The sequence below is a fragment of the Bombus vancouverensis genome, chromosome 5 (genome assembly GCF_051014615.1).
Source record: "Bombus vancouverensis nearcticus chromosome 5, iyBomVanc1_principal, whole genome shotgun sequence".
NCBI classification, from domain to species: Eukaryota; Metazoa; Arthropoda; class Insecta; order Hymenoptera; family Apidae; genus Bombus; species Bombus vancouverensis.
In genome coordinates, this window is record NC_134915.1 from 1,597,325 (window position 1) to 1,615,033 (window position 17,709).

Below are 17,709 nucleotides of genomic sequence, written 5' to 3' on the forward strand. Positions count from 1 at the left end.
TATTTTGTTATTTTACGTGACAATCTCCTCGCGTCGCAGTTCGAACGTTTCATAAATAAGCTGAAGAAATTGAACTTTATATATGGTAATAGAATTTATTATGCGAATGCAACAGATTGACGGTTCAAAGTGTTACAACAGAAAGGCGTCGAGCGCTGATTTGAGAGGATTTTTATACTGAGGTTCTAGTCCTCCTGGAGGGACTATCGTCGGGTGTATATCAGAGGCGGCTATTCCGTTACTATCTGGTTATTGTTTCGATAGCTGTGACATGCAGGATGTTTAGTCTACCCTGTGGCGGCACTCGGCCACGGAATTTTCCAACGGCTTCGCCACACAAAGTGCTATAGTTTCAAAGCGTAAGGCCGACATGAATAATAAGCCATCGATATCCTTACGGTCCTTCCACCGAATTTTTAGAAGAAAGCGTACGTGGCAACGGTCGCGGAATGCGTAGTGGGCATATCGAGGTGCGATAAAGAAACGAACGAGATCAAAGAGACATTTAGTTTTGAACAGCAAAGTCAAATCTTAACAGCGAAGCAAACATAGTTGAAAAGCGAGAAACTCATTGGTAATCGAGGATTGTTGATTGTTGATTGTTGGGTGTTAAATAAATTATATTGTGAACACCAAGAGTATTCCTTGGGCACCTTATACCAAACACCACCTCAAGTATATAATGTCACCAATTCGTATATTTTCGTGTGTCAGAATAAAACGCAATTTTATTCTTCTTTTTATTCGTCATTTTACTCTACGCGTTAAACCCTAAAGCGTGGAGAACAGAAAATAAAAACCATTATTTTTTGGACGTACATTTCGATTTCTAACAACTACCGTACAATTCAGAAGATTTTGATTCGTATGCGACATAGACTGTGATAAAGAACACACAGGAGCATGCGAGAAAATCCACTTTTCTTCAGTGGGTCTTTCAAATAATAACACACATAGGCTCACACCAGCCAAAAAATTTTACCAAATGTCCAAATCGGACAAATTGTGAATGTAAACAACTAAATAAAAAAAAAAAAAAAAAACATAGGCTCACGATGGTATTTGAACAATTGAACACTCGAGGAAACTTATTCATGCGCGATACAAGACATTTTGCACGCATATGGCACGATACAATTATCGTGAAATATTAGAAACGACTGGTCGAATTATTTATGTGGGATGGTGTGACGTTAGCGAAAGACGTGGCTGATTGTTTATAAACGTTGTTAAGATATGTTAATGTTGTCAAGGAGTGTTGTGAGCGTTACCAAGGTTTGTTACAGTAATGGTAATGGTCAGAGTTGAATTAATCGTGATTGAGAGAAGTTCATCGTGTTGCTGTGACGTAGAAATAGTGTTAAGCGAATTCGTGAAGTGCGATATTATATTCAATTTTGTGAGTGTTACAATATTGTGTTTATCATACTGTCTTTTCTGTTAATTTATAATAAACATTCCTACATTTATTTTACAAGTTAGACCATTTACGAAAAATTCTATAATTATACCAGCTAATTTGATAACACAGCGCAAAGTCGCAAAGTCGATCTGTTGCCGATTTGCTAATGGACGTATTACTAGACTAATATTGCACGTTTTATCGCACCGCGTGTGACGTTTAAATCGAAAACATGTAAAAGTTGTTAAACACGTAACGACTTGAAACATTAATCGCGAAAGAGAAGTGAATGGTTTGATTGGTTGAATCAGCACTTCACAGGTATTACAGTCAATGTGATCAGAGACGAAAGGATTTATCTTTAATACCAATAGCTGCTCCGGTATTTATGTATTTTACGCTGACTATAAAATCCGCTTAATACAGCATTAAATGTGGAGGTACGCGGACACGGCAATGTCATATGCACGAGCAAGCGTCCATTTAATTGGCGTTTTCCTACCTAGTAAACAAATGAAAATGCAATTATTGCAGTAATAAAACGTGAACCGATATATCCCGTTAATGTCCTCTTTTTAATTCTCACGGATTTTGTTTCGTAATAAATAATTGTCTTCGTATGAAATTGCGATCTATTCGTACGATAGATATGAATCGGCGTTATTATTCCATTCCGAAACACACGAAAGAAAATGTAAGATCTGTGTCGTCAAGTTTTAAGATATAATTGTGTTTGTGGATAGCTACTGATTGTGATAGTGATTAGACTGTTTGTAGAATTCTATGTATCTTTATAGTTTTATAGATATGATCGAAGAAATGGAACTTGTACTGAAATTTTGTTCATCTGCTAAATATCAGAAGGAATATTGTGCTTTGGATATTTTATATGTTTTTGTGGAGTATTTTATTTTATAAGTACACATAGAGACATACACAGATTTTACATGTATATGCCCTCTGTGCATTTTCGCACCTTCCAATTTCCCACGAATACGTAGAAATCTGCATATTTTACTTTGCGAAATCTTTATGATTTAATTATTATAAAAGGAAATTACTTTTTAATGAACGTATTAGCATATTAGTTTCAGAATTTCTTCTTACAAAAGACGTATGTAGAGGGCATTTCCAAACAGCAAATTCAAAACCTTGCGCAGTGTAGCATATTCTATAATAATCAAAAACGAACGAAAAGTACAAAATTAGGAATGTACAAAATTAACGATTGCTGTAACGAGTATACAAAGTTCAATGATTTCATTCGTGATTTTCAACCCTTCCAAAAAGTTCTGCCTTTTGTTGGTTTCAAAAAACATCTGACAAATAGTTGCTTAATCATCAAACAAGCTACCTAAAAAAATCCAAGCTTTTGATCAGGAAAAAATCTATACAACAGCTCGTGTTTCGTCCTAACCTTGGCAGAAATGGTCGCGTCAAGGGCTCATTTGAAGACTATGGCGACAGCCAGGATGCTATTAGTCGAGAAAATAAGATTTTTGGCATCGACGAATCAACGAGTATCCTGGACAAACAGAGTCAAAGCTCGGATGTTATGAGCATCAGCGAAGATTCAGTTTGAATCAAACACTCGACAGACATAGTTTGCATACTCTGCTTTGCATTTCAATTGGTAAATGAATGGAAATCCGCTTGATTTACAAAATGATCTTTGTGCGTACTAGTAGAGATACTTTCATTGATCTCGTTCACTAAATATCGGAATGATCATTGCTAACGCTAATTAGTATAGCTTCATTGACGTTTATCATCAATTGTGCATATATATCAAGCTTTTAGCTGAAATTTACTCTCGATTCCATGTATTTCCATAATCTGTCTAAAGAGGATAGGTCAAGTGACCATGAGAGTCAGGTTACAGGTTCAGAGTCAGTTTAACATTGTTAAACGCTTGCAAATGTTACGTGATAGGCGGTACCATGATTTGAAGAGCATTTTGAATATTCTTCTATCGCATTTGGTTCATTTTCATTACGAAAAACATGCACACACACTCGAACAGCGTATCCATGTGTTTTTCCAATGGCACTCGATGTTAGATGCTTAAAGAATTACGTTTTACTGCAAAATAGAAATATGACAGAGATGAACGACTCATTTCATAATCCCTTAACATGATCTTAACACCATAGTACTAAAATAACTGTTTAAGTTTGTGTTAAATAGTTAATGATACATTACGCTTTTATTATAAGCAATTGTCTAAGATTGGTTTTTTTTTCATCATAATGGTCTGGAGTAAAATGGTCTGTTACAGATTTTTCTTTTTTTCTCGTATCTCTACACAGTGTACTGTGGCGACCAGAAGAGAGTTTCTAGAATAAGAAGTGTAAAAATACATCATAATTTTAGAAAATGGATTTATGTTTAATAAGGTCAATGAATAAATATAATATATACCACAGGATAGATGACAGAAATGATTAAAATTCATAGTATATCGATTCTAAACTTTTTTTTATTCGCCACTGTATTTATTTAGCGACCTATTACGCTTTCGTATTTCATGTATAATATACCATGTTTTTGTTACGAGCAATAGCTGTCTGTGTTTCGTCCTTTGTTTTTAACCGAGCACATCAATTGCTCTAAACCTTCAATGAATGAAAAAAAACCTTCAATATCATCACGTTTCATGAGTACGCAAATGAAAGAAAAAGTATCGATACAATGTTTCTTACACATTCGACTACATGGAGCCGTAAAAGTTTTACAACTTGCACAAAAGATTTTCGATATCGATTTTTGACTAGATTTTTCCCATGTCGTGCTATATAATCGAAAAGCATTTGTACCATTTATTTATACGGTTTATTAAACCGTATTGTAATAAGAATTTTTATTTCCTTTTTTGTGCAGTAGATTATATTTAATTAAATAGCGTGCACATACGCTATTACATAACAATTTTGTTATTTATAGTTATCTAATTTAATAATAAGGTTGTGTACGATAGAATTGAAAACGAGGACAAGCAGAGAAACCACGTCGCAGTTGCACCTATATTGGTAGTATGATTCACTTCTTTTATTCTATTTTGCATAATCTATTTCAAGAAATATGGGCATTACGTGTCACGCGATCATCGTCATTTGTGATACATATGTGTATGACAATTACTACGTAACGAGCGATTGTAATCATCCAATTATCCATAGTAGTGTCAGAATTAATGGTTCCGAGTATATCTTTTTCCTTCTTTTTGTTTCGAGTTAGCTATATGTAACAAAAAATCGGTTTACGAAAAAGCTTCCAACTATACACGATGAAAATAAAAATCTAATTCTTCACGGGTATATTTACTTTAAAAAGGATTAATATTTTGTATAGTTTGAACGAAAAGCAATTAAGATTGGACTATTTGGTTTGTACACAGGAAAAACGCCAATCGTAATGTTTACAAAGTCTATTTGCCCGGTAACTGTTTCGCTGAATTGATCTATTAATTTACATGTAAAGTTCTTCTCGCTGAGTTTATTCTAAAAATCATTTCCGCCCATTTAACTGACGATCAATAGTCCGGATATAAAAATACACAGCTTGAGAAAATATTATAATAGAAATGTTGGGAATTAACTGCAATAATCCTGCATACTGGTTTCTTCCCAGTTTAAAAGTAATTTTTCATTTTGTCCATTTTTCTTTCCTTGAAATTTCACTTTGCTTAAAGAAATTAACACGTAGGGATAAAAACTATTGCGTGATATTCTAGAAACTTGCAAGAGTATTCAAGACTTTTTAAGGATTGTTTAAAACACAGAAATCTAAAAAGAAAATAAAGTCCCAGACGTAAGGATAATTACGTGATGTGTCACAACATGCTTTAACAGTATTAGTCTATTTGCTGGGAATAGACAAAATAGCATAGAGTTAAGAGAATTGAAAGAACATATGCTTGAATAATTTTTTTTTTTTGTTTAATATTTCACATTCACAATTTGTCTAATTTGGACATTTGGTAGAATTTTTTAGCTGTTTGATTATCATATGGGTGGCTACCCCCAGTAGGGTACCATCTTCGTGTTTGTTGGGTTATATCCTTTATGACTTGAATAATTGATATCGAGATTGCAACATCAATAATAAGCTTTCAATTTATTGAGGTATGTGTAATTTTGTGTGCTAGACTAGACTAGAGTGTGTGAAGTATGTACGTGCACAGAGTCTCAAATGCAACTGTTCAGGTAGTAGTGTGGTATAGAAGATGGCGAGACAAAGAGAGTATTGAGACACGTGCAAATGTATATCGACGAATATCTTGTAAATCACATATTAAATAAATCTGAAACTATTTTGATATCAATTCTAAGTATAATCTAAGTGTTCCTATACATTTATTTCGGCGATTAAGATCCACAATTCTCAACAGAATTAAAATTGAAATTGAAATTAGTTGTATTATAAAATTTCTTAAATGAGAATAGATTAGTCGAAATCTAAGAAATAAACTAATGATAATAAACGCGATATAATAGGAGCCAAAGGTTGCTAGAAATAACATGTTCGAGAAAATATTTTAGTAGAAATGTACGAAATAAACTGCAATAATTACGCGATATAATAGCAACCAAAGGTTACTAGAAACAGAAAATCCGCGAAAATATTTCAGTGGAACTCTGCGGAACGAATTACAATAATTACACGATATAAGAGTAAGCAAAGGTTACTAGAAATAACAAGTTTGAGAAAATACTTTAGCAGAAATGTGAGTCATGGGCCATCATGCTTACATGATATATTACAGTTAGATAACACGAAGCTCTGTATTTCTCGTTTTTGGTCTCACGCAGAACGTATGTATGCCAGTTCTTTCGATATGCCATGAATGGGCTAAAAGCTTCGCCGCTGGTCAAGATAAGTTAAGTTAAGGAATAAACGGCTATGTTTTGTTACTTGTATCCGCATACTCGCACACAGAGCACGCTAACATTAAGGATAGCGAGATAAAAGGAGAGAAAGAGATAGCTTGCCTTATGTAAATACATATATATTCGCTGTAGTGCCGCTAACTGTACCAACGTTATTAACATTGGCTTTGCATGGCTTAATATTTAAATTAGCGATCCATAGTTGGAATTCGTTTCAGCGATAGCGCATGCTTCCGTGGATTATTAACATGAGCCAGCGAACTCGGCCAACACGACAGGTGGTATGTCTATATCGTTGAGAATATTGCTTCGAACGAACTTTAAAACGTCACGGGGCCAAGCAATTTTCCATTGGGAAACAAATTCTTCTCTCTTTTAACTTTACTGCAATCCACGAATTTTCATATCTTAATCTCCTGTTTATTGAAATTTTCCTGTTACCTCAACTCATTTGGGCAAGCGCGTTAATTTACTCGAGGCCAAAGGTAAACATAAACATCGAATTAGATTAAATGGACGGTTCTAACATGTTTCGACAATTTCAACACACTGGAGCATAAATTGGCAGTGCGAATCGTCATAATCTTGCTCTCATCCCAGCAACCAAAAGGGATTTGTAATATTCGAAGATGCTTCGCGTAAAATTGGAACGAAACGTCGCGCGTATTAATTTTCATATTTTTCATATTTCGCTCAAACTGAAGGTATTTTCTAACGTTAAAAATAGTACAATAACTGGATAGAAAGTAACGTAAAGGGCGTAGCAGCGTCGATCCCGATCGTCCTGGACCCATTCAACTTCTGCTGGAAATATTCTTCGGTATCAGGAATAGTTTCGAAGGTATTTTTTGCGAAGATCGATTTAAGTAGAACACCCTGTATAATGTCAAAAAGTTCCCAGCAACAGCTATGAGAGAAAATATGCTGGATGTGAATAAAATATTTAGCAAACAATGAGACGAGGGATGGACATGCGCATCGAGCTGACTGAAAGCTGGTTGAGCAAGTGTGCTATTGAGTACGCGTGAAAGGATCAGAGTGTTCTTGAAAGCGGTCAGTTCATTGAAGAACACAATATGGTGAATGCGGTGAATGGAAAAAGAAGACAATTACACAGGGATATAGCGAAGAGAGTAATTATGCTATTTGCATACATGGTATATTATTATTGATTCAAGACTCATCACGCGATCACCGCTTCAACAGCCATGTAAAAGAAATTGAAATCATTATATCACATTGTTGCTGCAGGTTGATAGTGATACGACTTAAAAAAATGTCAATTTTAATATGTGCGTTTTTAACAACACTAAATACAGGCCTTATTTAATGGGATTATAAATATGCATGACGTTTTACACGATAGAAACAAAAACACAACGTAGACCTTGTATTCGATAAAAGTAAGCTTGAAATTTGTTTAGTACGTGACAGTATCGATATCAAGCAGTGGTATAACACACGTTTCTTGTTTTACTGTATATTTTATATTTCGTGAAAAAGGCACGAGTTCATTTTTATTGATTTCCTAACTTGGCAATTAAAAGGTGTTATTTTAAGACAAAGTAGTTCATCTTTAAAAACTTTGGAATCGTTAATTTATGTATTACAAAATCATAGAAAAATAATAAAATTTTAGAAATCTGCTGCATTCTTGTTATCTTTTTTTTTTTATTTAGAGAAATAAATTATAGATTAAATATTGTGAAAATATAGTAATTATTTATTTCATTCACTGTAGAGCACAATTTCTAAAGAACATTAACTTATTAGTAAATATTTCAAATACAAAGAATGGTAGCAGCTAGAAATATTACTAAAATATTTGGGTTATAAAAAGAGTAAAACAATGTCTTGGAAATAGTAGTACAAATACAAGTGTATTGAAAAATAGCATGTACCTAAGTGTATTGCCAAATACATTTACAACATTATGGGTTTACTAAAAATATAAATCTTCTTAAAACTGATGATAAATCTACGAAATTCCATAAGAAAAGGACAGCGACTAACGCGAGGACCAGACTGCAGATTTTTATGTATTTATTTATGTATCTTTTATTTATTTAAATTTGGGAGTGCAAAATTACACAGCGTGCACACGAAATCAAAACATATGCGAAATATCCAAAGCACAGTGCTTTTTACGACACTTGACAGATAAAACAATTTCCCACCGAGATTCTACTTTTTCAATCATATTCTCAAAAATATGAATCTGCATAAAAATCCGCCGTTTAGTTATGACAATCGATATCTATGAATCGATCATAGTTTTACTCCCACAACTACACCGGATGACAGCACTCATGAGATATAGAATGGACCGATAGGTATTGAATATAAAAAATGAAACTCGCCAGCAAACGACAGAGTACGTATCTTATCACTAGACCGCGGGTGTTTATGCAAATTCAAATTTTTATCAATAGAATAAAAAAGAATGGTACATAAATAGGGATTTGTTTCGTTGTTTAAATATCATATCAGATATTTTCGATATTTTCTATATTTTTATACGTCACATGTATCGTGCGCGCTCGTGTGCTCTTAAATTTAACAAAAATGCATGGAAATCCGCAATATACTTATCGTGCTTTTCCTTTTTTGTCTGCATAACTGTTCGCTATTATGGTAATGCGTCTACGAATTTACATTGCGGTAATACGATTGGTGGTGTATTATCAGCGAGCGCAACCAATCGCTGAATCATAATATAAAACCATACGCGAGGTCGAGATCAGCCAATCACTGAGCGAATGGCGAAACAAAAATTTATACATATTTCTGCTGTTGCAACGTGGAGGAAGGAATATGTGGCCGCGATACATCGAGGCGATATATTATCGAGATTGCCAGGAAGCTTGGTACCGTGGCATCTATCACCACTGACATAGATCCACGACGATCTTCGTGCATTATCGAGCAACGGTATTGTCCCCGTTTATAATGATCAGCGAACGAATCGTGGGCGATATATTTTGCGGGCTGCCGGCTCAACAATCGCGCAACAATCCCCTCAACACACCCTCGTGATCCGTATTTTTAAGCAGCTTTCATTTATCACATTACCGTAAACAACGCGCGCGAGGCTGATTCAATTTGAAACACGACACACATAGATTAGCTGGTTAATTCCGACTGAATTGCCCTTTACGAGCAATAGCTTTGATCTCGGCAGCCACGCGATGAAAGTTGAAAAATAACGCCTCGCTCAACGTTGCTACCACGCGATGCGTTTGAACAAGGACGTTTATTCTTCGCTTCCCATAAACTGATTTTCATGGCTGGTTCTAGCAAATTTGTTGGTCCTACTAGCTGCTTTCGCGTGATATGTAGATTGTTCCTTATTTATTTTACGCTTTTGCAGATCACGTTTTAGTATTTAATCTTTCATACGTATTGTTATTTATCTTTGATTGTTACACACGATTTTCTACTTTCTTTGCTAGTCCATTGTGGAATTAATTTTCCTATATAGTTGATTATGAAAAACAACGAATTATTAATATTGTAGATACATTTTTGGAAGTACGATGTTTCGAATATTTTTCAGTTTTATATGAAATTAAATCAAATATTATACGAATATATTTTTCGATTAAATAATTTTAATCGACAGTGGCACATTGCTTGATTTATCATATAGCGATTGAAAGCCAGGATTTTGCAGCAATAATGCAAATCAATAAATTAAATTACTGGATTTATATAATCAAGATATATCAGGAGATTAGTAAATAAAGTTACATAAATATTTTTCAATTTTACAAATATTCTTCCCATGAAAATTTGTTAGATAAATTATGTACAATTACTAATTGCATACAACATTTATGTTATGTATAGACAGAAAATTGACGATTGCTAGAAACAATTCCAGTAGACCTCAATCTTCCCTCAAGTGCATACTACGGAAATCAGAATCTAAAAATTGTGATACCAAGAAGAAAAGTATGTGTTGTATGCAAATGGGAATTCGAGATCGGCCAGCAGTAAGATACATCGCGCAAATTACCCACGTACCATCGGCCATCTCTCGCGTAACCTTAGCGGCAGACATACCGCCGGTTGAGAATTATTGACCTATATATTTCATTAGAAACTATTTTTCGAAAAACGTGAAGAATGCACGAACATACTTTTTCTGCATCCAAAGATGTGTTAGGTTTTTTCGCAAGATGAATAGGATATCATAGTTTAGGTACCTACTCTACAGGAAGGACGCAGAAGCTTACGATCCTATGCTGTACGATCTTAACTTTTTGCAAAGTCGTTACGCCTGATAGGATGCGAAGAAAATCACAGCAGATTGATTTTTCTCAAGCGAAATAAGTATATTTTGTAGCAAGACTCAAAAGCTGATTGAGACTTGTATATTGAAAAATTGTATAACGTAGTTTATGGAACGCTATTTGTCTGCGAGTGAGTATTATCTCTATCGAGAAACGTTTCTATTGTATAGAAATTATAGTAGCTAGTAACTCAGTTTAGTAACAGTAAGTCGTTTTTAGACAGACATTTTTAAGCTACTATGGCACTACAATAAGTTCGTACGTCTTTTACGGATCGTCGTACGGATTTTAGAAAAGTCTATGTTCTTCCATCTGTTTTCTCTTCTCATTTTACAATTTACTTGTTTCCTGCATCCTTCTATTTTTCTTTCCAAATCTGTCCATTCTTTTCTTTAACAGAGATTTTGCTCGAGATCGAATTGTTCTGCATGTATATATGCAAGTGCGATCCATCGACCCAGAGGTGCACTACTTTCCCTCACTTTCTTTGTCTTCTTCCCTTTTTTCCTATATTCTTCACTTACCCTTTCAACCTGTTTCATTCAAAACACGGCAAAGGCAACATTATTATTATTACGATGGTTGTTATTGTTGTTGTTGTTGTCGGCAGTGTTGTTGTTATCGTTGTTGTTGGCGGAGTCGTTGTTATTGTCATTGTCATTGTCATTGTCATTGTCATTGTCATTGTCATTGTCATTGTCATTGTCATTGTCATTGTCATTGTCATTGTCATTGTCATTGTCATTGTCATTGTCATTGTTATTGTTATCTGAAGAAACATCCAACGAAATGCAAGAGAGAAACTAAATATAATGAATATTTCAAACATTCATTAGAATAAAATCTCTGTCATATAGACACATGCGTCAGAATGTAAATCAATTTCAACGTATCCGCTGAACGTAAGATATGTGGTAATTCCATGAAGCGGAATTTACGCTGTTTCACTTTGGAAGAGCACGACGGATGATCGCCGCTTCCACCCTAGTTTCATCCGCCGTGTACTTCCGAAGCGAAACAGTGTAAATTCGGCTTAAGTAATGTACTTTCTTATCTTACTGTAGACAATCGTGTGTATCACGTTTCGCTGATGTGTTTACAGGAACTCTACTTCACGTTTCCGAAAGAGGATCATCTGGACAGTGTGCAACATGAGTTTGAAGCAATTGGATCGTTACTTCTCACATCAAGAGAAGCTACAAAATGAGTGTCAGCGAGAAGCATTTGCGGTATTGTATACTATACGAGTTTAAAAAGGGCACCACAACTATGGATACTGTTAAGAACATTTGTCAAGTATACGGCGAACATGTGCTGAATGTGAGGAAGTGTCAGGGATGATTCTCAAAATTTCGGAATGGTGTTTTCGACCTTGTTGACGAGGCCAGGTCTGGTCGAAGAGTAACCTTCGATGTCGAAGCATTGATAGTTGTAATTGAAGCTGAACTTCACTTGACTACTGAAGAAATAGCAAACATAGTAGTAGCAGTAGTATCGTACATCGATATTTGCATCAGATTGGAGAAGCTTCTAATGAACGTGAGTATTAATTTTCTTCGCTAAAAGATGGAAGAGTGAACTATGAAATCACCTGATATATTATCATTGTATTTTTTAACGTAAAATTATGATCTATAAAAAAAGTATTTGAAGTGAATATTACAATTTTGAGTAAACTGTCGCTAAATATGATAATTGTTGAGTCATCTTATAGGATCAACGGTGATATTCTCTTTGGCAGATGAATAAATCCATTCTATATTCTATTCATCGGATGAATGAATTATGAAATGACAGAAAAAGATGTGTTCATAACAGTTTCCAGGAAACAGCTTGAAACGATTTATACGGACCATCAACTGCTTTCGAGCGTATCATTAATTTCAAGCATCAGGAATTCAACTTTAATTTAATGAACGAAGATCTGCAGGACGCACCATTAATTTTACGGAAGCTTCGACAGCGTCCGGATGCAAAAAAATATGACGCTTCCCACTTGAGCTTCACTTACTCTCATAAGTGAATGTAGCTTTTAACATTTGTAACAGACATTATATGTACGTACAGAAAAATTAGAAGATATTTTGTTGGATCACCACTTTTCTCTTAATACAATTCATAAACGATCAAATACACGAAAGATGCAGTTTGGAAAAACTTATTCGGCACGTGCTAGCTTCCAGAAAGTTAGTTCCTAGTGAGTCGTAATGTGGGTAGAAGCTGGTTGAGACACGACCAGTAGTCAAGTAGCAAGTAAAGCCGAATTTATACTGTCTCGCTGTGAATGATGCATCGAAAAACGTTGCTTTCATCCTCGTTTACGGTGTAAATTTGGCTTTACTGAACTACTAGCCGTATCCGAGCCACTCTTAAAGCCTAGAAAACTAAGGTCAGCACTTCGTCACCTAAATATCGTATGCAGTGAGGGACAAAATCCGCACAGTTGCTTTACTGTACCATAGAAAATGAAAGTGAGATATTTTATTATATACATTTAATACATTCAACACGATTAAATATATTCAAATATACGTAAATGTAGATTGTATAGATATTTGTAATACTCATATGTATATATGTATTTATTATATACATTCAATACATTCGATACGATTAAATATATTCAAATATACGTAAATGTAGATTGTATAGATATCTGTAATACTTATATGTATATATGTATTTATTATATATATTCAATACATTCGATACGATTAAATATATTCAAATAAACGTAAATGTATACTGTATAGATATTTATAATACTTATAATGCTTATATATATTACGTTATTATTATTATATATTATTACTTATAATAAATGTACACAAACAAAGGTTGATCCATACCACACGAGTATATACAATATAGTATCGTTACAATTCTTGTTCTACAAATCTTGTCTCAGTATAAGTTACCGAGTGATTTAATTGACATTTGTCTGTGTACACTTAACAGTGTTAAGTGTCTGTGTATAGTATAAAGTTATGCATATTTGAATAGTATAAAAAATAATTCTCTTTATTCTAGTTATATGTCTACGTTCTAACTGTACGAATACTTATATCTGTCACTTTACATGGGTTCCAAAATCTATAGGACAATAACAGAAGTATGCTTTAAAAAGGCGATCATTAGGAACGTGTTACTGTTATCTCTCGGCGTTTATTTATTATATTTTATTTAGCAAGTCAAGAGCACGAGTCTACAATGACAAATAGTAAATGTACAAAAAAAGAGAAAGAAAAACAAAAATGCATAGGAAATATAAATACACAGTGACTCAAAAAAATACAGATTTTAAACGAAAGTATCTTTACAGGAAGACAAACTAGGAAGAATAGGGGGAGTGAGATTATTGATCGAATAATTTATTACACTTTTCACGTCAAACTGAGCTAAAGATGAGAAATGCAAACAGGTCCAAAACTGATGGAAAAGCTGATACACGGCAGACTAAATTACCGTCACTTTTCGAACAGCACCTGTTGATTTATATCGCTAACACATTAATAAGTGAGCGCTTATATCATGGCTTGGCATGCGGCTCGGATCAATTTTTTGAGTCACTGCACAGGAAAAACGAGGGATAAAGAAAGTTGAATTTTAATAACACGTTAGAAGTTGAATAATTGCAACGCTGGACGCTTCAAATTAATAGTAACATCCAGATAAGAAATTACTCGATCCATTATTTGCATAGTTGCATATTCCGGTGATGGGATTATAAAATCTAAAATCGCTCGAGAAGAAGTCAATCTGCAAGACCAGACGTACTCTGTAAAGGACGTGAGCGTACAGTGAAATTAATAAGTCGACGTAACACAAGATCGTCAGTGTGATTATTGATGACTTAAACTTCCATGCATATACAGCTGTGTTTCTGTCTATTCCACGGATAAATACATTCGTTCACGTTTTAATAAAATCCTTGGAAATCTGGGTGTAGATTATTTTATCAAACATTATACATATTATAAAGTACGTATAGAATATTTTATCAAATATCATACGTGCTACGAAATATGTATGGAATACCTTATCAAATATTAAGATCGCAGAAAATCAAGTTTGCCGTGTCGAATTTTCTCGGCCGAGAAAGCGGCAATAAAGGTCCTTTGCCAGATAATCGAAATAACAGAAATAGCAGCAAAACGGAGGCTTCGTAGCCCATCAGGTGCAAAGGAGCAACGAGGAAAAGAGAGTAGCGGGTTATATTAAACCGTTGAAACTTTCACGTTGAACGTACGTAACGTAATCCGCGAAAGCCATTAAGACGTGGCTATCAGGGAAAACCGTGATAACGAGCGCGCGCACTTTTGCGAAACGGGCGGCTGTTGCAGGCCGTGTCGCTCGTAAAGGAGCCTCCGTGTCTGCAGTTTAGCCGGCATACGTAAATTCCATAAATTTCCTGCCTGTTAACGGCAACATCCGACAGTAGTCGGTTCCGAGGTCAACCGAGAGTGTATCTTTCCTATGAGGCGACATAGTGCAAATGAATTTGTTCATAAACTCCCGTAACTCGAAAATGGTATCAGCTGGGGGTAGCCATTCACGTGTTATTTAGCAATTAAGTTAGAAAAATCTACCAAATGTCCAGTTGGACAAGTTGTAAAGTATAAATTAAATAGAAAAGAAGACTTTGTTCTAGAAAACACCCCACTAACTTCACTGAAGAAATAAAATAGTCAAACTCGAAGATGGTATCATCTGGGGGTAGCCATTCACGTGTTATTTAGCAATTAAGTTAGAAAAATCTACCAAATGTCCAGCTGGGCAAATTGTAAAGTACAAATTAAATAGAAAAGAAGACTTTGTTCTAGAAAACACCCCACTAACTTCACTGAAGAAATAAAATAGTCAAACTCGAAGATGGTATCAGTTGGGGGTAGCCTTTCACGTGTTATTTAGCAATTAAGTTAGAAAAATCTACCAAATGTCCAGTTGGACAAGTTGTAAAGTATAAATTAAATAGAAAAGAAGACTTTGTTCTAGAAAACACCCCACTAACTTCACTGAAGAAATAAAATAGTCAAACTTGAAGATGGTATCAGCTGGGGGTAGCCATTCACGTGTTATTTAGCAATTAAGTTAGAAAAATCTACCAAATGTCCAGCTGGGCAAATTGTAAAGTACAAATTAAACAATAAAAAAAAAGTATTAATTTTTTGGTATCTCGCTGGAAGTAGCCATCCACATGTTATTTAGCAATTAAGTTAGAAAAACTTACCAAATGTCCAGCTGGACAAATTGTAAAGTACAAATAATAAAAAAAAAACCCCGTAACCTTCGTACGTAGGTAGCTGAGAGGGTTCTCCGAGAGTGGACATTGAAAATACAGAGTCACTGAATTTCATTCACAGTCGATGAATCTTTCATTAAGAATTTATTCCACCTTTTCCGCCCCACTAACGCATTCCACGAGCGATGATCATCAGCGTTTTCTCGGATTTCTACAAAAATCTTATTGTAGCTTGAATTTCCTCCCGATCATTTGTATAAATATACATATAGATAAACAGTGAATGATATTTTGCAGAGGTCGTATACAAATAGATCTATGGATCAAGATAAGAAACAAAATCGGGAATAATCAAACTGCGCTGGTGATTTTGTTTTTGGAAAAATCGAATTTGAAAGATTGTCGAATCAACGTGAATTTAATTCGCAGGCAGACAGAAGTAGATAGGAAGTTGTTCTACACGCGAAAACAAGTCGAGAATAAAGTTTGTTCGCGTGGAATCTCATTTTTCGGGAAAATTATATTTGATAATTCTTCGCTAACGTGTTTCAATTTTATTCTACGATTTAAGCAAATTCACGTATATCTGGCAAACTTTCAAATTCGACTTTCTCAAGAACGTGTTTTCCAGCGCAATTTTTTTATTTTTAATCTTCGACTTATCTTAAATCATAGAATCTCGCAGATCTCATTTCTACCACGAACCGTTACACATCATCCTGTATATACAGAGTGTATCGTGATATGTGAACCTCGCTTCAAGAGTGGATAGGATGCAGAAAAGCGAAAAAAGAAGAAACAATGGAAAAATTCATACGAACGTGCCTTCTATCTGACCTTGTTTCATAGGCATTTCTGCGTTCCAATAATCTGCAATTACTTATCTTCGTAGAAGATCCTTGAAATAACTACCATCCATTTCTGTCATTTGTCATTGTTTGGAATTTTTGAAATATTGCGAAATTCTCTGATACGACGACTACAAGCTGACCTACAGACCGAGGTTAGACAAATATAACTAAACAAAATAAACATAGACTTATTTTAAGTGTTTAGAGGAAGATAGTAGACAATGAAAGAAAAAAGGCTCGTAAGAGATTCCAAGAAAGCATAAATATTTTATTCTTCCTCCGTAATTGCTGAAAGTTAGTAACAGTTGTTACTGAAGTCTAGCTTTTTAATAAGAACACTTTCAATGGCTCGGCATTAATTGACTTATTGCGGTGAGGTATTTAATAGTACCGCCAACACAGCTTTAATAATTTTAAATGGCCGCAGGGAAATGAGTGTAGAACCGGAAGTTTACAACGCGTCAGCAGCTACTTAAACGTAACACAGTATAAAGTTCTCGGTGGTTACTCGGTAAGTTAACTGAAAACAAAGCCGAACGTCTTTGGAAAGACGAGCAAGGAAGTTTGTAACGAAGTATGAAACTTGGATACAATCCACTTGCATACGGGATACGTACTGTATAGAAGCGTTAGTTAGTCAGACTACTTTGAAACCGTACCGTCTTCAAACGTGTCTCGCATAGCTCCAACAAAGTTAGCTCGTGTCGTTTTTCTGCAGACCCTCTAGCAGAAAAATTCTTTCCCGCCAACGTTTAGTATATATCTCGCTGAAAAATCCTATTAATTCTTATTTTTAAAAGTACTCTTTATAATACATTGCGTTTTGCAGATTGTAAACATTGTCGAACAGCGCTTTACATCTGTAGCGTTTCTATTAAATTCATGGTGTTTCTTCTTATTCGGATAATAAGGTGCCCGATTCAATTATTTTACGCAAGAGAAATATCCTTTGTAACGTAATCATTGAATATACATTGTGAATTCTGGTGGAAAGGGTCGTACGATAGCATATTACATTATCCTATATATT

At 34.7% G+C, this 17,709-nt stretch overlaps 1 long non-coding RNA gene across 2 annotated transcripts in view; it reads left to right on the forward strand.

Moving 5' to 3' along the window:
- The window catches only part of LOC117156463 (uncharacterized), a 49,495-nt gene extending 36,387 nt beyond the window's left edge, over positions 1 to 13,108 (forward strand). For both annotated transcript variants that reach the window (XR_013058411.1, XR_013058412.1), the window contains exons 2-3: positions 11,689 to 12,125; positions 12,405 to 13,108. This is a non-coding gene — a long non-coding RNA (uncharacterized LOC117156463). The remainder of the gene's footprint in view (positions 1 to 11,688; positions 12,126 to 12,404) is intronic.
- The last annotated feature ends 4,601 nt before the right edge of the window (positions 13,109 to 17,709 follow it).